This window comes from Lepidochelys kempii, chromosome 4, assembly GCF_965140265.1.
Source record: "Lepidochelys kempii isolate rLepKem1 chromosome 4, rLepKem1.hap2, whole genome shotgun sequence".
NCBI lineage: Eukaryota > Metazoa > Chordata > Testudines > Cheloniidae > Lepidochelys > Lepidochelys kempii.
In genome coordinates this window covers 58,254,466-58,278,618 of record NC_133259.1, presented here as the reverse complement: position 1 = coordinate 58,278,618, position 24,153 = coordinate 58,254,466, and the positions used below count along the sequence as shown (strand labels likewise).

The window sequence follows — 24,153 nt, the reverse complement described above, 5'->3', positions numbered from 1 at the left end:
CACCTTCTTGTCAACTGTCTAAACGGGCCGTCTTGATTATCACTACAAAAGCTTTTTCTCCTGCTGATAATAGCTCATCTTAACTAATTCCCCTCTCACAGTTTGTATGGTAACTTCCAACTTATCGGTGTGTGTATATATATCTATATCTTACTATATGTTCTATTCTATGCATCCGATGAAGTGGGCTATAGCCCACGAAAGCTTATGCTCTAATAAATTTGTTAGTCTCTAAGGTGCCACAAGTACTCCTGTTCTTTTTACAATCATTACAATCCTTTTGACTAAATTTTCTCTCTATCCTGATTCTCAGTCAGGTCTTTTAACACAAGATCATTCTCTGTGAGGAATTAGTAAAGACTTGATCAGTAGAATTGTACTGATGATTTCAGTGGAAACAAGAACTGGTCCATAGTGAGTTGCAGTGTTCATTAGGGACTTATCCAACTCTCACTGAATTCAGTGGGAGTTGGATTCTTTCTGTACTCAGAAAAGTGACTCTAAAAATGGAAGCGTGGAGTTCTGTTTGACACAAGTTTTGAGACAAATTTACTCATTTTACAAGTAAAAAATAGTTGTTTTTTTCTGAAATAATTATGAGTGGAAACTCCACTTTGAGGTCTGGAAGCTTGACTGTGTTCTTTCTGATTTGAACAAAATCACTAATAATAAAGATTCTGCAACTGATATATGAACCAGAAAATAATTCACTCACTCTCTCACAACTGTATATGGCTAGTAGTAAAAAAATAAAATATAAACTATAGTTGGTAAAGTAAGCAATTGAAATCTAAACAAATATAGATATCCTGAATAATAAAGTGCCACTTTTAATATTTCGGGCTGCAACAGACTTCAAGTTCCCCTGTTGATTTTTGACACTTAAGTGTTTTCTCACCCAAGCACTTCAAACAAGCACCCAAACTGCCAGCATCTCATCTTTTCTTAGTGCACATTTTTGATGATCCATATACTATGTAACAATGGCGTTTTAATTCATTTAGTATGCTTGTCTTCTTTACTCAGTGCAATGGTTCGCCATCACCCCAACTTTTGCTCTTTTCATGTAAGTACTTTTGTTTCATAATGTTAGGGTTATGAATTTTTGCTCTGTAGCTCATGAAAGCTTATGCTCAAATAAATTGGTTAGTCTCTAAGGTGCCACAAGTACTCCTTTTCTTTTTGCAAATACAGACTAACACGGCTGTTACTCTGAAACCTGCTCTATAGAGACAGGCTAGCTCTGTATCTAACACTTGGATAATTGGTTGCCCTATGTAAGATACAATCCTGCAAGGTGCTGAACACTTCATATGAGGAGTGGAGTGCCCTCAGCGCCTATCAGAATTGGTCTTGTAATGAAGAGTGAAGAATGACTGGCTGTGGGGAGAGTATGGTAAGGAATTTACCACATCATTTTGTGTGTACTGTGTATGGCTGTAAAGCCAAACAAGTGCTCTCTACAAGTAAAAGATATAGTTTTGTGATGTTGATAAAACTTAAAGCTTCTTATGGATGCAAAGAAAAGTGTGAATTTCTTTTTCAGGGCTTTGTTGCAAGGAAAATGTTTAGATAGTTTGGGTGTCTTGTCTGGAATGTGCAGCTTTAACTTTGCATTCCTTGGGTTTACCTTTGTTGAGTATTAATATTCTTTAAAGGTGGTATGCACTCAAAGCACTGACCTGTTGTAGATGTAAATTCACCTTTATTATAAGGTGCACAGTTTTAACAGCGAGAGTAATTAACCATTGGAACAACTTAGCAAGAGTTGTGGAGTGGATTCCCCGTTGCTAGATATTTTAAAGTCAAGTTTGGATGTTTTTCTAAAAGATACATGCTCTAATTCAAACAGGAAATAATTCAGGGAAATGCTACAGCCTAAATTATGCAGAAGGTCAGGCTAGATGAGTGGTTCTCAAACTGTGGGTGGGGACATCAGGGCTAGTGTTTAGACTTGCTGGGGTCCAGAGCTGAAGCTGAAGCCCAGGGGCTTCAGCCCTGGGTGGCAGAGCTCAGGTTACAGGCTACCCATCTAAGGCTGAAGCCCTTGGGCTTTGGCCCCTGCCCAGGGTGGTGGTGCTCGGGCTTTGGCTTTGACCCCTCCACCCTAGCGTGGCGGGGCTCAGGCTTAGGTCCCCCCTCCTATGGTCGTATAGTAATTTTTGTTGTCAGAAGGGGGTCTCAGTGCAATGAAGTTTGAGAACCGCTGGGCTAAATGATAACAGTGGATCCTTCTGGTTTTATAATGTATGAATCTGGTGTTGTGTGAGAGAATTTTCTTTAATCTTTTCCTTTTTCATGGTTGTAAGTTATGCTAGAGAAGAGCCCTGTTCCTGTTACTCCTAGGAATTCCAATTGAGGCTACCTGAAGAAGTCTAAAGACAGAGACTTAGTAGCAGGGCTGACCTGATCTGTCGTCAGGCCCAACTGCTCCCTCAGATTTACCTTCCACTTAGAATCATAGAAATGTAGGGCTGGATGGGACCTTAAGAGTTTATCTAGTCCAGCCCCTGCACTGAGGCAGGACCAAGTATACCAGACAATCCCCAAGAGGTGTTTGTCTAACCTGCTCTTAAAAACTGCTGGGGATTCCACAGCCTCCCTTGGAAGCCTATTCCAGAGCTTAACTATGCTAAATTAAAAAGTTTTTCCTCATATCTAACCTAAATCTCCCTTGCTGAAGATTAAGACCATTACTTTGTGTCTTACCTTCAGTGGACATGGAGAACAATTGATCACTGTCCTTTTTATAACAGGCCTTAATATATTTGACAACTGTTACCAGGTTCCCCCTCAGTCTTCTTTTCTCAAGACTAAAATGCCCAGTTTTTTTAACCTTTCTTCATAGGTCAAGTTTTCTAAAGCTTTTATTTTTGTTACTTTCCTCTGGATTCTCTTCAGTTTGTCTACATCTTTCTTAAAGTGTAGCCTCCATAATTAGAAGACAATACTCCAGCTGAAGCCTCACCAGTGCTGAGTAAAGAGGGACAGTTCCCTCCTTTGTCTTACATATCACACTCCTTTTAATATGTTCCAGAGTATTAGACTTTTTTGCAAATGCATCACATTGGCTCATATTCAATTTCTGATTCACTAAAACACCCAGATCCCTTTTTTACCCTTTTTGTAGTTGTGCATTTGATTTTTTCCTTCCTACATGTGGTACTTGGCTTTTGAATTTCATCTTACTGATTTCAGACCAATTCTCCAATTTATCAAGGTCATTTTGAATTCTAATCCTGTCTTCCAAAGTGCTTGCAACCCCTTCCTGCTTGGTGTCATCTGCAGATTTTATGAATATACTCTCATCCAAGTCATCTAATGAAAATATTGAATAGTATGGAGCCAGCACAGACCCTGTGTGGGAACCCACTGGATATATCCTCGCAGTTTGACAGACAACCAGAGACAGAGAACTCTTTGAATATGGTCATTAAAGTAGTTATACATCAATCTTCCAGTAATTTCATCTAGACCATGTTTCACTAGTTTGCTTGTGAGAATGTCATATGAGACTGTCAAAGGACTTACTAAAATCAAGAGACCATGTATGTTGCTTTCCCCCTGCCCTCCATCCACTAGGTGTATGCACTTGTCTAATCCCTCTGTGATAACTGGTGCTTTTGAATTAACTCTCCCTTTGTAAGGTTTGATTTAGTGATGTAAAATGAATTTAATGCAAAACCAAATCTTCTAGTTTTCTTCACAAGACTTATGAGTTCCTTTCTGTCTTTTCCAGAATGTAATAATTCTTTGTTCTGATCAGAACTTCACTTCCCTCTCAGCTCCCCGCCTCCCAACCCAAGTGGACCTCTGTAACCCAAATACCCCTATGGCAATGTGGTTCAAAGGAGTTATATGGATCTCTTTGGTCTGGCATGTACATTCTAATTGGCCAAAGAATGTCATGTGGGGTCTCAAAAAGCCAGTTTTGCGTTTGTCATCAATATCATTGTGAAACACATGGACGGATGTTATGTAAGGAGTTATGAATATACATGGAAAATTATGTTCTTAAAGTCTGTGTCTAGATACTACTCAACAGAAAAGGTGAAAAACAGGTTTGCTGTCAGACAATAAATGTCAATCTGAACCAAATGCAAATGAAGTAATGGGAGAACTTCAAAGAAAGAAACTAACGAGAAGAGAAAACAAGCTGGTGGGTGGAGGGAAGAACCTGATTGTGAGGTGCGCATCAAAGACTTACTCTACTACTGTATTTGTGGGACAAGGAAGACTCTCTATCACCGTTGACTGAGGAAGTGAATTTGCTTTCTGAAAGAAGGGTCTCAGCCAGGCTTGGTTGAAAATGCTGAAGTGAACTTGGGGTGAGATAGGTTTCAGAGTAACAGCCGTGTTAGTCTGTATTCGCAAAAAGAAAAGGAGTACTTGTGGCACCTTAGAGACTAACCAATTTATGTGAGCATGAGCTTTCGTGAGCTACAGCTCACTTCAGGTCACGAAAGCTCATGCTCACATAAATTGGTTAGTCTCTAAGGTGCCACAAGTACTCCTTTTCTTTTTGGGGTGAGATAAGCTACTTTAGATAGGTTAACCTGTTAGTTAAGTTTAGTCTGTAAAATGTGTTACAACTTCATTTTATTTGTAACCATTTGTTTCCAATATTCTTCTTCCCACTCATTTGAATCTCCCTTCTTCGATCATAACCTTATTCTTGTTTTCATTGTAAATATATATAAGCACTATGGCGTTAAACAAAGTGGTGATCTTGAGTTGAATCTTACAAATGGTTGTGTACTGTTCATTTGGGAACAGAAAGCCTGTTAATTCTGTGAGTGTTCAGTGGATAAGGGTCTGGACACTGCAGGGAATACTCTGAGGACTTGGGGGTTGTTGTGTGCTTATTGATGCCTGTACAGTGAGAGCGAGGCCTGTGGAGGCCTGGAATGCAGTGCTTGTGCTGCCAGAGGCTGGTGGTTTCAGGGACTTAATGCACAGCAGGCACGGATAAGACTTCCTCACGCCAAGGGCAGGTGATGGTGTGGTACCTCGCAATGCTTGGTACTCCTGAAGGAGCGTCACATCTTTTCAGTCCTGTTATTAGGGCTTTGTCTTCCTGCCAGTCCTTTATAGCACTTCCAAGTTGAAACTTCTCCCTGGGCCACCACTCTCTGCAAGGGTCTCAGATGAGGCTTTCTTTCTGCAGGCTTTCATTAGGCCTTCTGCATAGGTGCTCCAGAGAGTCCTTTCCAGGCTCCTGTCTCACCAGCAGGCTCCCCTAACTTCTCAATATTATCTAATCAAATTTCTGCTTATACTAGTAACCTGGTCACATGAGTGCCACTTGACATTTTGGTTACCTCCCATCCGATGGGACTGAATGAGGTACACTTGCCACAGGTACACTGGAACACACATCTGACTTAATCAGTTTCCTGTCATTGCAGAAGCCTTGGCATTGGTGTGCTTTTGTCCTCCTATTCTCTCCCGGTGGCACATAATTCTTTAGGTTCCTGGGGGCTGAAATACCTTGGTCTTATTTTGGTTGTTAGTTTTAGTATGTGGTGCTGGGTGGTGTTGGTTGCCTGTGAGATACAGAAGGTCAGACAAGATGGAGTCTTTTTGGTCTTGAATTTTGTGACTGACAGGTTTACTTCAGCGCCGGTGTCTTGTTACAAGCTGCCTTTGTTTTCTGGGCTTAAAGTCTTATGATGATCAATGCATATTCAACCGGTCTCAGAGGGGGAGTCTGCAGACATCTTAATGTGCTCAAAAAGGGACTACCACTTCTTCAGATCTTTGTATGTCAACAGGATCATACATCTGCAGAACCTAGGATGTGAGGTGGAGTGCAATTCCCTTGTCCTCAACTTCCTAATGTTCCAAAGGCTGGAGCTTTCCTCCTCAAGTCTTGGAGGGAAGGTGGCAGGCTGGAAATGAGGCAGACAGGAGGCTTGGGGGTTAGCAGAACAGATGGGCTGGGGAAATAAGGGAGAACCTCCTTGCTCCTCCTGTTTCCCAGTCTCCATGATGAGTGCTGGGGAGTGAAGAACTTCTTCCTTTGTCTTATGTCGCTTCCAGGGCTCCATGAAAGGGTTTGTGAAGAATGAAGATTTATTTACTTGCTTCTCGACCCCCATAGTGAGACTCAGGATCTTCAGCCCTCTCTCAGCCTCTAATTTCCATCTTGAGAGTCATAATGGAGTACATTTGAGATCTTCCAAAACCCTCTTCTCCATCAGAGGCCTCCCTTGTGAGCATTTACTAGGCTTCTATTCCCCCTCCTCCTGGAGCCTTAAAATGCTCATCAGAATCCCAATCTCCTTGCCTTCCCTTGGGCCATAAACTCTTGAGCACCAAAGGATCTCAAAATAGCCTCATTTGTCTCCCAACAAACCAAAATAGACTGATCATGGGGATTAACAAATCTACCAAGGCTCATATAAGTTAGAAGGAGTTCACAAACAAGGCCAGTGAGGCTCATAAAGAGGATCAGTTATCCTAAAGGTTGCTGGCAGTTCTCCCCTCCTGCAGACCTCAGTAGGTCCACAAGAAAAGAAAGAATGGCTACTTGATCTCCTCCGCGCTTTATCCTATCCAGTATCTTTGTCACCTCCACCACTCTCCTCTAGACTTCCTACATCGGTTATTCTAAGATCTGCAGGAGTAGGGCTTCCTTCCTCTTGACCCAACAGGTCTGAAGGTCTTGAAGTGGGGGGAGCAAGGAGTCATTTGTTCCTTGCCCATGAACCTCCTGATGTTTGTGGGTAGGAAATTACTCCAACTGCCCTCAGAAGGTTTCTTGGGCCTCCTTGGAAACATTTTGATTTACATTTTTTTCCATTGACAGGCCTCTCTGCTTGATTTGGGGTACATTTTGTGGTCTACATTTGTAAGGAAAGGGCTTGGGGAGTTCATACAAATTTAAGTCCTGTATGGGGAGGTGGGGAGGAAGGCAGAACGGGCCAGGGTCAATGGGAGGAGTGGTGACCCCGGGGGCCAGAGCTCGAAGCCCTGCACCTGGGGGCCAGAGCTCAAAGCTCCAGGGCTGAAGTCCGACCCCAGCGCCTCCGGAAGTGTGGGGAACTCACTGGCTGCCTGCTTCTCCAGTGTTTGTGTCTCCGGAGGGGGGCCCTGGGGAAGGGCCACTGATTTGCTCCTACTGGCCCCCAATCACCACCAGGAGGCTGTGGCCACAAGAAAAGCCCTTGGTGGACACTGGATTTACTTTCATTTTAAAAATGTTGATCTCCAACACTTGCTGTCCTATACTAAGCTAGTCAGAGCAGTTATCCCATAGCCATGTTACAGATTCAGAAGTTAATTACTACTCTCTGCAGCTAGATGTGTTCTGGGCACTAGATGGAGGTTGCCAGGAAACTAAATTGTATTTGTATTTTAAGTGGCAAAAAGTTTATTCCTTGAGCTCTGAATACCTCTGTTTTCAGTGTCTTTTAGAAGTCTGTTATCTTAATTCACTTCAAATCGTGGGCCCCAGACCTAAATTATACCTATATGCCTTTTATTGTTGATTTCAGAGGCAGTAGTGGTAAGTGAGGGCAGGTAGCAACATCAGCCTTATATAAAGCAACTCAGTTGCATCCTTAGATAGGAAGTGACTGCTGTTGCTCCATAATGTCCTCTTAAAAGCTGCCTCTAATGCTTCAATCCTTTCTTCAGACATCCCTTCTTTTACCCTCTTTCTTCATCTTTTGTTTATGGCCCTACTGGTCCCTTGCCCCTTGGCAATAGCATTTGCTGAATTCCAGAGTTTACGGACTTCTATGATTTTATGAATTAATGATTTTTTTTTTTTACTGACACTTCCAGCAAGATGTTCCGTCTGGCAGGGTTTGCTAAAGAAATATAGTGGTTTTAGAATTAAACGGTTTGCTCGCAAAATTTCTGTGCAGAGAACTTAAGCATTGTTGTTGTAGTTCAGGGCAACCACACCTGTATTCTCCCTATATAAGCGCACAAAGGTACCCGCTTTTAGGCTTTCAGCTCCCCTGCTGCTTTGTCTCCTGGCAGGAGAAGCATGTCTCTCTCCCTTCTGACTGGGATATTTCCACTCTGCACCATTCCCTGCTTGCATTGTAAAATCCTCAGCAAAGTCAGACTGCCTAAGCAGGCCTGCTTTACTTTTCTCTTCAGAGATGGTAAACAGTGTAACTGTTACAGTTAATTTACCACACAGCTCTTTCTAAGGAAGCACATTTATTCTTAAGGTAAAAGCTTTACAGAGATAACATTTAGAAAACAATAGAAGAACCTACACGCATGCTAACAAGGTATCCACCACCTGACTCCAATAAGGGCTCGGCCGCTGAACAGTCCATTGGCTACAAGTAAGTCCTTTTGCTTACAATAAGAACACTCATGACTCTGTAAGTTACTCCTTTATGCTGCTTGGGCCTTTTGATCCTGGGAATTGGTAATTCATAGATAAAGGTTCCCTTCCTAGATGAAGCTTCAGAAGATCAGGTCCAGAGGGGTGGGCATTTGCATTCGCCTTCTCCAGGTATTTCCTAGGAAACTTACTCAACTGACAGTTCATTCTTGTCGTAACCCATTGTTTAAAAGTCTTTTGAGCCTAACACTTCCCAATCCTTACATGAGTCATGTGTCCTGGACAAGTTACATAGAATCCCACAATAACACTTAAACATATGCATTTTTAATAGAGTGAACTCCTAAGATACTTAAACTTAATTCAATAAGGTTTGTCTACAATATTGCAGAAATTGCCATTTCTATCAGTTAACTTTTTTGAAAGCCCAAAAGTGCGCTAGGTGCCACATTAGTAAGGCAAGGTGTATGTTTTACCCTTTTTTAAAAAAAAAATGGAGTTCAAAGCTTAAATTTTACATGACACAACTCCTGAGTTTCAAAAACCAGACACAAGGAAGGGAGTAGAGAGAGGTGATGAGGGTAACAGTAAATAAGATCATGTACTTACGCAGTTAGGCATGAATCCTGCTTGATGACTTTAACATTAAAAAAAATAAAATAAAATAAAGGTCCTAATATTGGAGTTGAGAGTGTAATCTAAAAGACAGTTACACAGTGATAGAATGTGTTGGGAAGCCCCAGAGGAGTAACTTAATTTTTAAATTTAATCATCTTTTGTAAACAGCAAAGAGGAGCAAAATCTTTGGAGGATAGATTAGTAAGGAGGCGTTAGTGGGCTGGAGAACTGAAAGGGGAAAGCATTCCATGTGTAGGAGATATCATCAGAACATTCACAGAAGAAACGGGAGGAAGGGAAGATTAATAGATTGAAGGCCTGAGAGACTGTTATGAGCATCTAGTCTGACCTTCTGTGTAATACAGGCCAAAGATTTCACCCAGTATTTCCTGCATCACACGTACTTGTTGTTTTATATAGAGCTGCTTTTTTTTTTTTTTTTTTAAAGGTAAGCTGTTCAAATGATTCATTGCCCTCATTATATATTTTTTAAAAAGTGCCTTATTTCTAATTTAAATTTGTCTAGTGTTTCCCAGACCACTGGATCTTGCTATGCTTTTGTCTGCTAGATTAAAGAGCCTTCTGTGACCAACAATCTTCCCATGTAGGTGTTTGCAGATCATGATCCATGATTGTAAAGCAGGTTTTCCAGACCCTGAGTCATTCTTATAGCTCTTTACAGACACCTTTCCGTTTTTTTTATATGCTCTTAAAAGTGTGGTCACTAGAACTGGGCACAGTATTCCAGTAATTCACAAATGTCATATACAGAAGCAATACCACCTCTCTACTCCTACTCTGTATTCGCCTGCTTATACCTCCAAAGATTGTTAGTTCTCCTAATTATGGTATCACACCAGAAGCTCATGTTAACTTGGTTATACACCATTACTGTTAAATCCTTTTCAGAGTCACTGCTTTCCAGCATACAGTCCTCTATCCTTTAAGTGTTACCTACATTGCAAATCTATGAACAAAGCTGTCTTTCATTTGGCTATATTAAAATACATGTTGTTCAAATGAGCTCAGTTTACCAAGCAATCCAGATAGCTCTGTTGAAATGACCAGTTCATACAATTATTTACCACCACTGCCAATTTTTGTGTCCTCTGCAAACTTTACCAGCAATGATTTTATTTCATATCACTGATAAAGATACTCAGTAATATTGGGCCAAGAACAGATCCCTGCAGGACCCTATAAACAGCCCTTTTGGATGATGATTTCCTATTTACAGTGACTTTTTTTTTTTTTTGGTTGAAATCATCCGTTTTTAAACCCATTTCATATGTGCTACACTGAGGTTTTTTTGTACTTAACCAGAATGTCACGTGGTGGTAAGTCAACCCTGTTGCAAAAGCCTAAGCATGTTGCATCAAATAGTTACCTTTATCAACCAAACTTATCTCATTTTAAAAAATCAAGTTTGTTTGACACAATCTGTTTTTTTTCCATAAAACATGTTGACTGACATTAATTATGCTACTTTCCTTTAATGCTTGACTGTTGCATTCCATATCACCCTTTCCAGTTTTGTTTGACAGTTGTATCAGACTAATCTAGGTAATTTTATTTACTTTTTAAAAAATATTAGCTCCAGTGCTCTGGCACTTCCCCAGTGTTCCAAAACTTGTTAGTCAATATCAGTGGTTGACAGAACTCTTTGGATAATTCTTGGACAACTCGTGATGAATCAAGGCTGCTGATGTTGTAATAGAGGAAGTGGAGAGGCACAGAAAGGCATCACTTACAATAACAATTCTGTGAAAATCTCATATTGGTGCTGCTCCATGGATAGCTTCAACAGTGGAAGTGCCAGGGTGGAGCAAAGCATGTTAATCACCATATTCTGCTTATGGTTAGGTGATGCAGGATACATTCCTAGCAGTCAGTCTTCACTAGTATTTGCAGTGTTCCTGTCACTGGTAGAGTTGTACTGGTGGTATCAGTTTAAGGGAGGTTTTAACAGATTTGTGATAAACTCTAAGATGTAGGATTGTAGAAATTGCCATGCAGGTCAGATCTGAGGTTCATCTACTCCAGCATCCTGTCTCTGTTGTTGGCCAGCATCAGAAGCTTCAGAGGGAGATGCAAGACACCTGTAATGGACAATTATCAAACAACATGATTGTTGGGGGAAACTCACTTCTTAACTGTCACAGTTCAGGGCAACTGCACCTATATTCCTCCTCTATGGGTTCTGCAAGGGCACCCACTCTCAAGCATCTGGTTCCCTTGGCAATTCCCTTTCTTGGTTGGATACCCTTCTGACTGGAATATCTCCAGGCGGAACAGTTCCCTGCCTTCACTGTTATTCTCAGCAGAGAGAGACTGCCCAAGCGAGCTTGCTTACTTTCTCGTCTGAGACAGTTACCAATATGACCACCCACAGTTCTAGTTACCACACATCTCTTTTTATGCAACCCTATTTTATTCTTAAGCTAAAAGGACTAGAGAGAAGACGTATTAACAACATTTAAAGAATCTACACACATGCTAACAAGTTTACCAGAGATCACCCCAACCCTAACATGGCCTCTGGTAACAACAGTCTTTGAACACTCCATCCAAGGGATTTCTTTGCAGTTTCAGGTTCATATCTTCAGCTCAGAACAGGCACCAAGTCTTACGGGGCTCCGTAAGCCCAGTTTGTTCAACCCTTCCTTAAGGATTGGAGCCCACCAGGGGTCCTGCCTATTTGCTGGATCAGGAAGAAGGCCCTGAGCCTGTTTAAAACAGTCTATTGAAAAATCCTTTCTTTTTCTTGATCCGGTTAACTTAATTCCATAAAGCTTATCTTATTTCCATAAGGTTTGTCCAGGATGTTGCAGGACATTGTCAGTCTGTTACACCAGTCTCTATCAGGAAAAGCTTAGTTATCCCCCAAAGCATAAGCATTAATGTGCTTCCTAGAATTTTTTAAAAACCTATCTATCGTATAGTTTGATTTTCTTATTATCCATATAAATGTACAGTCCTATTCTGAATCCTGCAAAGTTGTTGATTTCAATGGTTTCTTGCGACAGTTAGTTCCAAAGGTTAATTATATATTGTGTAAAAACAAAAAAAATCCTTTTATGACTTTCAAAAAACTGTTGCTGTTCAGTTTCATTGATAATCTCCTTGAAGTTTGAGCAGGTAAATTAGAGTGCCTGATTTACATTTTGAATTGTTAATTATTTTGTATATCTCTCTATCATGTCTCCTCTCTAACTTCAGCAGCCTCATTGTTTTTGATGTCTTTGTATAGAAGATTTTTCCACGTCCACGTGCCATTCATTGTGCCCACCTCTGAACCATCTCTATTTTTGCAATACCTTTTCTGAAATGAGGTGATGAAAAATGAAGACAATATTCCAGATGAGGGTATACCATTGGCAGTGCCTTACAAAATGTAAAAGATGTAGCCGAATACAAACTTAAGTCTACATTTTCGATGTGTGCCTACCCAGAGATATTTTTATGGGGCTTGATTAGCTAAGGATGGGTTCTCGACACATCATGAAAATCCGAGCCCTTTAAAATGTGCCGGTTTGGGCATCCAAAATCCGTGTAGTCATTTTTGAAAATTTTGTTGGGAAGCCCTGATCCTGCAAACCACTATTTTGGGCGTATAGTACATTTACTTGAATGCTACTAAGGGCTTGCAGGGTCATATCCTAAGAAGATAAAATGGAAAAATCCCTTCCTCACACCACAGAAAGAGGGAGAGAAAAAAAGTTGTCATACATAAACATTTGTACCTTGCTATTCCCAACCAAAATGAAGATTCTGTACTGCCACTTTTCTGTCTATCTTGTAAGTGAACAATACTAAGCTTGTTGGCAATAATAGAACTACAGAGTGAAAAATTAAAGCATTTTAAAATGAGGCAATTTGCCTGAGGTAAGAGTGTATGCTCAGAGAACACAGAAATGCCCAGATAATTCCCCTCAATGAGAAGAGAAATAAAAATAAAAGCAGCGTGGTTAGCTGCCATGAAAGCTTCCAGTGGCCTTTCCTTCAAATTTTACTAAAGGCTGCCATAGACATGGGGCAGATGAACGTGTAAATCTAGCCAGGGTCACCAGAAAGTGATCATTCCATGCTGTGGAAGAATCCTCAGATTTCTGGATGACTCCTTCACTACAGTAGGGAACTTACAAGTTCATTTTGATCTATTGCCGGGCCCTTCAAGAAACTTTACATATACAGGTAGCTTAAAAATCTTCCTGTTCTAGCTGTGGCTGTTTCACATCACCAGGTACCAAACTGCACATCTCAGGTCTTTTCTGCAATGAATAGTGAAAGTTCATTGGTTCTCTGCCTTAAAGATCTTACTGCTAAATTTATGGAAAAGAGAGCTAGTTCAATATGTGCTTACCATATTGCTGATTGCTTTAAAAACTCAGTTTACTGTATTTCTGTAAATTGAGTCATATACACTGCCGCTTTCTCCCTAATATATTTTCAGTTATTTAGAGCTTCTCTTCTGCAGCTTTCTAATAGTGATTGCCCCCAATTTTAAGTCAGCTTTCTTATTGCATCTTTAACAATTTTTTGCAGCCACTCTGTAATGCAAGAAAATCAGAACAACAGACATGGATTTTTTTTATTCGTATGTGATGTTAAGCAATCCCTATGTTTTGTGGTTAATTCTAGAAGTAAATAATAAATTCAGGGTTATCTTTTACAATCAGCTTTCCAGAGCCTTCAAAAGACCCTTGTATTCAGGCAAGTTATTTTCCTTAATTGCTTAACGAGCCTAATTTTTTCCATCTCTTCCCTTAGCCTGTTGAGTTGCTGATGGTGGTGAAGTATTGATCCATTAAAAAGGCTTGCAGGGAAGCTTTTTACTTGATGTAAGTTGTCTTTTTAATTATAGCTGTACTGCTCTATAGTGCAAAATGCTGTAGTTAAGGTTGTGTCAGCACTTGCATTTTGAATCCTTTTTTTATCAGCATTTAATTCTAGGCTACAAAAAAAATTGCTCTGAGCTAACTTTTAACGTGCACAAGATGTTGGCCTTCAGGGGAAATTTACAATTGTAAAAATCTTTTTTCAGTATTTGGGTTATTGAAATATTTGCTGCTTTTTTTTTTTTTTTTTTTTACTGGCGCACTCTTTGTGCGTGTGTACCATCACATCTCTTCTGATTGTCAGTACAGCCCTGCATGAATATAAAATTTGTATCTGCAGATATAAATCAGGAGCTGCAGGGCTCTATTGGGAACCACAGCAGCAAAAGCAACAGCCTGTTGGGCCGCCGCTCCCAGGAGTCAATGCCCCATGCCAGCAGCTCCTCCAGCATGGCTGTACCGCACCAGTCCCACCCACTGCACCAGCGTGTCCAGGGACAGCTGCCATGAGCCTGGTGCCCACCCCAGTGGGCAGGGCTTGGGCGGTACACCCAAGCCAAAGGAACTGCTGGCTTGGGGTTCTGGCTCCTGGGAGCAGTTGCCCATCAGATTGCTGCTTTCTTCGCTGCAGTTCCCATTAGAGCCCTGCAGCTCTGCAGATACCAATTTATATCTGCAGATTTAAATTTTGTATCCGCACAGGGCTCTAATTGTCAGAATACAGCAAGTTTGCTTGCTATCCGCCACACTCGCTCATTTTCACCAGGCTGGGACAAGGGGTTGTGGTGCAGGAGGGAGTGAGGGTGCTGGCTGGGAGTGCGGGCTCTGGGGTGGGGTTGGGATGAGGGGTTTGGGGTGCGGGAGGGGCCTCCGGTTTGGGGTGTGGGAGGGGGGTCAGGGCTTGGGTGTGGGTTCTGGCTGGGGGTGTGGACTCTGGGGTGAAGGGGGCATCTGGGATGCAGGAGGGGGCTCTGAGCTGGGGGATGGGGCTGAGGGATTTTGAGTTTGGGAGAGGGCTCTGGATTGGGGTAGGAGTTTGGGGTGCGGGAGAGGGTGAGGACTCCAGCTGGGGATGTGAGCTCTGGGATTGGGCCGAGAGGTTCGGAGTGTGGGAGGGTGCTCCGGGCTGGGGCAGAGAGTTGAGGTGTGGGCTCTGGGGTGGGGCCAGGGATGAGGGGTTTGGTGTGTAGGAGGGGCTTCAGGCTGGGGGGGGTGGGGCTTCGGAGTGTGGGAGGGGCTTCAGGGCTGGGACGGGGTTTGGGGCATGGGTGGGTGTTTGGGGTGCGGGCCCTGGGTGGCGCTGACCTCAGGTGGCCCCAGCATTTCCCAGGGACAGAGGAAGTCTGCGCTGCTCCCGGGAAGTGGCTGGCATGTCCCTCTGGCTCCTAGGCAGAGGAGCAGCCAGGGGTCTCCACGTGCCACTCCTGCCCACAGGTGCTGCCTCCTCAGCTCCCATTGGCTGTGGTTCCTGGAGCTGCAGTGCATGTGGGTGGGGGCAGCATGCGGATCTCCCCAGGCTGCCCTCCGGCCACCCCTCTGCCTAGGAGCTAGAGGGACATGCTGGCTGCTTCCTGGGAGCTGTGCAATGCAGGGCACGGAGCCTGCCTCCCCTGCTGTGGCCAACTGGACTTTTCGTGGCCCACTCCGCTGTGCAGACCAGAGCCGCCAGGGTCCCTTTTCGATCTGGCATTCCAGTCGAAAACTGGATGTCTGGCAAACCTACATATATGTCACTGTTAAAGGCAACTGCACCTGTATTCCCCCCCCTCATAGTCCACCAAGGGCACATGTGATTGGTTGCATCACAGAAACCCTCTTGGGAACTACCAGCTGATGTGCTGAGATTACTTCTAACCTGTTTTCCCTGCCAGCTTGGCACTCCAGAAACTTTCCTTGTTTGAGCCAGACATGCTTCCCTGCTGCAAACACAGACCCAGGTCTGAACTACATCCCACAAAAGCTGCAGGCTTAACTGAAAACGGCTTAAGAAGTGTTCCTGTCTCCAACACTCAGATGCCCAACTCCCAGTGGGGTCCAAACCCCAAATAAATCCGTTTTACCTTTTATAAAGCTTATGCGGGGTGAACTCATAAATTGTTTGCCCTCTATAGCACTGATAGAGAGAGATGCAAAGCTGTTTGGCCCCCCAGGTATTAATACATACTCTGGGTTAGTTAATAAATAAAAAATTATTTTATTAAATACAAAAAGTAGGATTTAAGTGGTTCCAAGTAGTAACAGACAGAAGAAAGTAAATTACCAAACAATATAAAACATGCAAGTCTATGCCTAATACAGTAAGAAAGTGATTACAGATGAAACCTCACCCTCGGTGATGTTCCAGTAAGCTTCTTTTTACAGACTAGTCTCCTTCTAAGCTGGGTTCAGCAATTACTCACACCACCTGTGGTTACTGTCCTTTGTTCCAGTTTCTTTCAGCTATCCTTTGGGATAGAGAGGCTATCTCTTGAGCTAGCTGAAGACAAAATGGAGGGGTCTCCCAGGGGTTTAAACAGACTTTCTCTTGTGGGTGGACACCCCTCCCTCCCCCTGTGTAGAACCCAGTTAAAAATGGAGTTTTGGAGTCACATGGGCAAGTCCATGCATGACTGAGTTCCTTACCAACCAAGCTACATTCCTGAGAAAGCTCAGTTGTGGATTGGTGTCTCCAAGTTCATTGTTGGCTTAAATGTTTCTTGTTTGGGCACTAACTGAGAATAGTCTTTTCTTAGGAAGCTGACCAACTACTTCACTGAGGCTATTTAAAATTAAACAAGTACATAGCCAATATTCATAACTTCAAATACAAAAATGATATATGCATACAAATAGGATGAATGTATTCAGTAGATCATAACCTTTGCAGAGATATGTTACGTGACATTTGTAGCATAAAACATATTCCAGTCATGTCATATTTGCATTCATAAGCATATTTCCATAAAGCATTGTGGGGCGCAACGTAACGGCACCCACTCTAGGCTCTGAGCTTCTCTGCCATTACCTCTTTTGGGGAGAGACCTGTGTCTTTCTATCTCCTGACCAGGGTGTCAAGATAGCACAACTCCTTGATTTATACTGTGATATTCCCAGAAAGCCAGACTGCCAAACAGTCCTGTGTCTGTGCTTTGCTTTCTCTCTAGAGGCCATGAACAGTGTAATTACTCTCAGTTACAAGTTACCACACTTGCTCTTTCTAAGTAAGGACATTTATTCTAAAGGTGAAAGCATTACAGATAAAACACATTAAAAACAATAAAAGAACCTACGTGTGTGCTAAAAAGCTTAGCAGAAGTCACCCCAACTTAAATTTTAGACTTGGGTAGGTGTCAGTCCTTCAAAACACACAGCTGGGTTTTCTCTTTGTTACAGGTTCATTACTACCTGTGATTTGGAACCAGAACACAAACTGTTTCTTTATACAGCTCGAGCCTTTGATCTCCAGTCTCTGAGAACAGGTAGTCAGCAAACAATCATTCACTCTTCAGGGCGTAGCTTCAAAAGGCTGTTTTTTTTGGTGTAATCGGAGGTGAAGGCATTTGTTAACTTCTCCCTTTGTGTTTCTCAGGAAATCTACTTCACCCCATTGTTCCAGAAGTCCATTCTTGTCTGGCACACTTTCAATATAGTTCCTGGACTTCCAGGCCTCCCTCGCAGAGAAGTTGTATGCAGTCCTGGCCCGTGATAATACATAAACTTTGCATTTAATACAATGGGCCCCAAAGATAGTTAATTTAATAACTTAATTTAGTAAGGTCTTCCAAGGATATACAAGAAATTGCTTTATTTGTCACAATGCCTTTGTCAGCAAGGTTGAACAATTCCCAACTATCATATATTTTTTTCTATGTATAAGAACCTATACAACGGGTTCAAGTTACTTCTCAACCTTCTCCTCGATAAACTGAATGGGTTGAGCTCCTTAAGCCTCATATCGTAAGACATGTTTTCCAACTCTTTAATAATTTTTGTGACCCTCCTTTGAACTCTTCCAGTATTTCATCCTTCATAAAGTGTGATTCATCCGAAATGGATACAGTATTCTAGCAGTGGTCTTACCAGTTCTGTGTACAAAGGTCAAGATCACTTCCATGCTTCTGCTTGATGTTGCCCATTTTTACACATCTGAGGATCTCATTAGCTTTTTTGCCAGAGTGTTGCACTGACAGCTCATGTTGAAGCAAGTACCTATGATTATGCCTATGTCTTTCTCTAAGTCACTGTTTTCTAAGTCAGTCTCTCATCCTGTAGGTATAACATCTCATCCCGCTCATTGAGATCTCCCCATTAACAACTACATTTTGAGATCTGTCTGTGAGCCAATTGTTAATCCATCTAATGTGTATTCTGTTAATTCTGTATAATTCATTTTTTTAAAAAAAATCAAAATGTCATGTGATACTAAGATGCCTTGGAGAAATCTATATATGGTGTGAAAACACAGTTGCCTTTATCAACCAGTCTGTAACCCTGTTAAAAAAAAAAAAAAAAAAAAAAGTTTGACAAGACTGACTTTCCATGAAACCATGCTGTGTAGCCTCTAGTTCTTTGACAGAGTCCCAAATTCACGGTTCCATTATTTTACCTGGGATTAACGTCAGGCTAACTGGTCTACAATTCCTTGGGTCATCCTTTTCTCCGTTTTTAAATATTGGAACTACATTGGCAGTCCTCAGTCCTTTGGAATGTCCCTTGTTTTTCAAGATTTGTTAAAAAGTAACAGCTGTTCAAAGTGCTCCTTTGTTAGTTCCTTCAAGACTCTTGGTTGTAAATTGTTTGGTCTGTTTATTTGAAAATGTTAATTTTGGCAGATTCTGCCTCATGTGCTCCTTTGTTACAGATAGTAATCTTAATATTTTATCTACAAAATCACATGGGTTGGCTACATCCTCGTATCTCATTCTGAATAGAGAGTAGAAATATCTATTTAACATTCCTGCCTTTTCTACATCACTGTTTACAAGTTTAGCGTCTGCATGTACTGATGGACCTATACCTGACTTCCCTTATCAGTTACCTGCATTTTTTTAAACTTTATATTCATTGCCATTTACTTCCCCTCTTTTGCATCCTTTATATATTTTATTTATGTTTTATCACCACATTCACATCTCTTTTTAGCCAGATTGGCTCCTTGCCCAGCATAACTTTTGTTTTTAAATGTCTGTGGAACCATGGCTTTTTGGGCATCCAATAGAATGTACTTGAACAATTTCCAATTTTTGTTAAAGTTTCCATTTTAAATTTGTTCCCAGTCAGTTATGCCAATAATTGCTTTAAGCTTTGGAAAACTGGCCCTTTTAAAGTTCTAAATATATTTACCGGTACTACTAGTTGTGACATTCTATTTCCACAAAGTAAATATAGCTACATCATGCCTTTTTTGTTTCAGTTTTCACGAAAAAGGTTAGCAGTGATTGGACGACTAACATAGTGAACATGAGTATAAATGGGGTAGGATCTGAGGCTAAAATAGGGAAAGAACAAGTTAAGAATTATTTAGACAAGTTAGATGTCTTCACCAGCAGGGCCTGACGGAATGCATCCTAGAATACTTAAGGAACAGGCTGAAGAGATGTCTGAGTCATTAGCAATTCTCTTTGAGAACTCATGGAGAGAGAGGAGAGATCCCAGAGGACTGGACAAGGGTAAGTATAGTACCTATTGATAAAAAATGGAATAAGGACAATTACAGACCAGTCAGCTCAACTTCGGTACCTGGAAGATAATGGAGTGAATAATCAAATAATTGATAGTAAACACCTAAAAGATAATAAGGTGATAAGTAACAGTCAACATAGATTTGTGAAGAACATATGTCATAGCAATCAAATATCCTTCTTTGACATGGTAACAAGCCTTGTGGATGTGGGGAAGCAATAGATGTAAGTAAGGCTTTTGTTACTGTCTCACATGACCTTCTCATAAGCACACTAAGGAAATATAGCCTAGACTAACCTACTGTAAGGTGGGTGCACAATTGATAGAGAAACTGAACTCAGAGAATTATCAATGGTTTACAGTCAGGCTGGAAGAGCATATTGAGTGGTTTCCTCCTGGGATCTGTCCTGGGTCTGATTCTATTCAATGTCTTTATAAATGATTTGGATAATGTCAAAGAAAGTACACTTATAAAGAGTGCAGTTGATACCAAGCTGGGAAGGGTTACAGGCACTTAGGTGGACAGGATTAGAATTCAAAATGATCTTGATAAACTGGAGAAATGGTCTGAAATAAATAGGATGAAAAACAGGACAAATGCAAAGTACTACACTTCGGAAGGAATAATCAGTTGCACAAATACCAAATAAGTAGTGACTGCCTTAGATGGTGTACGGCAGAAAAGGAAGTGGATCACAAACTAAATGTGAGTCAACAAATTTTGTAAGCAAGATACAAGAGAAAATTCTTCCACTCTTCTCAGAGCTGATAAGACCTCAACTGGAATGCTATGTCCAGTTCTGGGCACCACAGTTCGGGAAAGATGTGGACAAATTGGAGATAATCCAGAGGAGAGCAACAAAAATGAGTAAAGGTCTAGAAAACGTGACCTACAGGGAAAGATTGAAAAAATGGTGTGTGTTTAGTCTGGAGAAGAGAAGATAAATCTTCCAGTAAGTAAAAGGTCGTCATAAAGAGGAGAGGGATCGGTTGTTCTCTTTATCCACTGAGGACAGGACAAGAAGTAATGGGCTTAAATTGCAGTAAGGGAGATATAGGTTAGAGATTAGGAAAATCTTCCTAATTGTAAGGGTAGTTAAGAGCTGGAACAAATGATCTAAGGAGGTTGTGGAATCTCTGTCATTGGAGATTTCTATGAACAGGTTAGACAAACACCTGTCAGGGATTGTCTAGAAGATAATACTTAGTCCTGCCACAATGCAGGAGATTGGACTAGATGATCTATCGAGGTCTCTTCCACTCCTATATTTCTATGAGTGTATGATCACTGATATCTCGGCAACGGTTAGTGTTTAGGTCAGTGATCATTGCTCTTTCTTGTCTGTCAGAATAAGGACCAATATTGAGTTGGGTGCAGGATTTGGTGTTAAAAATTATTCTGTTTAGAAACTCTAAGGAAGTTTTGTTACTGGCTGCATAAAATGTCCAGCAAAATCTCCCTCAGATTATAGTCACCTTTGATATGTTTTTCCTCCTACATATTATGGATAGATATTTAATGAGGATTTTGTCCTTTAGTTCAGTGGTTTTCAACCTTTTTTAATTTCTGGACCCCTAAATATTTTCAAATGGAGGATTTTCAAAAGAATTCCCTTTGGAAATCTTAGTCTGCGGACCCCAGGTTGAAAACCATTATTCTAGTCTAATTAAGTTGTCTGTAACAGATGTCCACCAGTACCCCATCTTTAATCCATAAGCATTCAAACTGTTCTCATTCTTGTGATTTTTAATCTTCGATGACCAACAGGTAATTGCAAAAAGAAAAGGAGTACTTGTGGCACCTTAGAGACTAACCAATTTATTTGAGCATGAGCTTTCGTGAGCTACAGCTCACTTTATCGGATGCATACCGTGGAAACTGCAGCAGACTTTATATACACACAGAGAATATGAAACAATACCTCCTCCCACCCCACTGTCCTGCTGGTAATAGCTTATCTAAAGTGATCATCAGGTTGGGCCATTTCCAGCACAAATCCAGGTTTTCTCACCCTCCACCCCCCCCACACAAATTCACTCTCCTGCTGGTGATAGCCCATCCAAAGTGACAACTCTTTACACAATGTGCATGATAATCAAGTTGGGCCATTTCCTGCACAAATCCAGGTTCTCTCACTCCCTCACTCCCCTCCCAAAAACCACACACACAAACTCACTATCCTGCTGGTAATAGCTCATCCAAAGTGACCATTCTCCCTACAATGTGCATGATAATCAAGGTGGGCCATTTCCAGCACAAATCCAGGTTTTCTCACATCCCCACACCCCCATACACACACAAGTTTAAACTTGGAGAGTGGTCAGTTTGGATGAGCTATTACCAGCAGGAGAGTGAGTTTGTGTGTGTATCGGGGTGGGGGGTGAGAAAAACTTCTATTTATTTCTTTTAATACATTAATATCTCCAGTGCCTCTTGTTTATTACCACGCTCCTAACGTTAGTATCTAAACAATTAAAAATGTGATCCTTGCATGCCATGTAGTACTTGGATTTGTAATATGCATGATGCCATGAGGCTGTTTACATATTCGGGTGTTTGTACCACAATTGCTTAATTATACCTCCTCACCCCCCTTCATGGTTGATTACAGCCCTCCTTTACTACTATAACTAATTTATCACTCAAGAGAATAGTACCCCTTCTGTTGAGATGGAGGGTATCAGAACTGTACAATCCCCTCTCTTCATATTAAGTGTTCCAGTGTTCCACAAAATCAAAACCTCCCTCCCTATGCCATCTACTTAGCCATCTGTTCACCTCCAGTATCTTCTGCCTTCTTTTTTTCCCTCTTGCTCGAGGAACAGGAAGAATTTCTGAGATGATTATGTGGATATTCCTCTCCTTCAGCATTCTTTCCAATCCAGAATCTGTGGAATGGTACCTTATGTGGTGTCACTCATGTCAATGTAGATCACCACCAAAGGAACCAATCTTAGAATCTTGCTTATTCTTGTGGTGGTGTCCTTAATCTTTGCTCCTAGAAGGCAGCAAACTCTCCTGCTATCCTTCTGTCCCTTGCAAAATGTTGTACCCTTTCTTCTTACCATAGAACCACCCTCTGGGCTTGCTATCCAATCTCTCTCCCCTTTCTCAGTCCCTGTCTCCTTGCTCAGCCAGTCCTAGTCTGCTTCTTTCCCCAATTATTTGTATGAGCCCGGGGTCCTTCCCCCACCATAGCGGCTCCCAGACTCGTTATTACAGTCTGCTTTTTTCCTTCCCCCCCATTCTGGCTTTTGTCCCTATATATTTGAATCAGGCAGCTTCCTCTTCTCTTCTGCTAGCAGCCATGCAGTGTGGGTAATTAAGAGCATGAGAGATAGGCTTCCTGCTTACCGTTTTGGTGCCTGGCCCCACCCAACCTAGAGCAGTTGGGATCAGTCTTCTCAGAGAAAGTCCTTCTGAGCCCCCATAGCTCTGGGTTAGAGCATGCACAGTCACTATGTGGGGATGGTGGATGTGCAGTCTGATCAGACCACACCACACGATCCATTGTCTACAGCCAAGCTCTACGATACAACTACATTTGCTTGAACCCCTCAGACAGAGACAAATGCCTACATGATCTCTATCAAGCATTCTTACAACTACAGTACCCACCTGCTGAAGTGAAGAAACAGATTGACAGAGCCAGAAGAGCACCCAGAAGTTACCTACTACAGGACAGGCCCAACAAAGAAAACAGAACGCCACTAGCCGTCACCTTCAGCCCCCAACTAAAACCTCTCCAACACATCATCCAGGATCTACAACCTATCCTGAAGGACGACCCATCGCTTTCACAGATCTTGGGAGACAGGCCAGTCCTTGTTTACAGACAGCCCCCCAACCTGAAGCAAATACTCACCAGCAACCACACACCACACAATAGAACCACTAACCCAGGAACCTATCCTGCAACAAAGCCCGTTGCCAACTGTGTCCACATATCTATTCAGGGGACACCATCATAGGGCCTAATTACATCAGCCACACTATCAGAGGCTCGTTCACCTGCACATCTACCAATGTGATATATGCCATCACGTGCCAGCAATGCCCCTCTGCCATGTACATTGGTCAAACTGGACAGTCTCTGTGTAAAAGAATAAATGGACACAAATCAGACGTCAAGAATTATAACATTCAAAAGCCAGTCGGAGAACCCTTCAATCTCTTTGGTCACTCGATTACAGACCTAAAAGTTGCAATTCTTCAACAAAAAAAACTTCAAAAACAGACTCCAACAAGAGGCTGCTGAATTGGAATTAATTTGCAAATTGGATACAATTAACTTAGGCTTGAATAGAGACTGGGAGTGGATGGGTCATTACACAAAGTAAAACTATTTCCCCATGTTTATTTCCCCCCCCCCCCTCGCTACCCCCCACTGTTCCTCAGATGTTCTTGTCAACTGCTGGAAATGGCCCACCTTGATTATCACTACAAAAGGTTCCCTCCTCCCCCGCCCAACCCCCCTCTCCCCGCTCTCCTGCTGGTAATAGCTCACCTTATCTGATCACTTTCATTACAGTGTGTGTGGTAACACCCATTGTTTCATGTTCTCTATGTATATAAATCTCCCCACTGTATTTTCCACTGAATGCATCCAATGAAGTGAGCTGTAGGTCATGAAAGCTTATGCTCAAATAAATTTGTTAGTCTCTAAGGTGCCACAAGTACTCCTTTTCTTTTAGGAGCTGTGAGATGCTTCAACATGCTCCGTG

At 41.8% G+C, this 24,153-nt stretch overlaps 1 protein-coding gene across 9 annotated transcripts in view; it reads left to right on the top strand.

The window, feature by feature from the left end:
* The window catches only part of FBXW7 (F-box and WD repeat domain containing 7), a 283,629-nt gene that overhangs the window by 74,191 nt on the left and 185,285 nt on the right, over positions 1-24,153 (top strand). The window contains exon 2 of one of the 9 annotated variants that reach the window (XM_073341354.1): positions 13,700-13,770. The exons of the other annotated variants lie outside the window; for them this stretch is intronic. The gene's annotated coding sequence lies outside the window, so the exon portion shown is untranslated. The remainder of the gene's footprint in view (positions 1-13,699; positions 13,771-24,153) is intronic. 9 annotated transcript variants of the gene reach the window in all.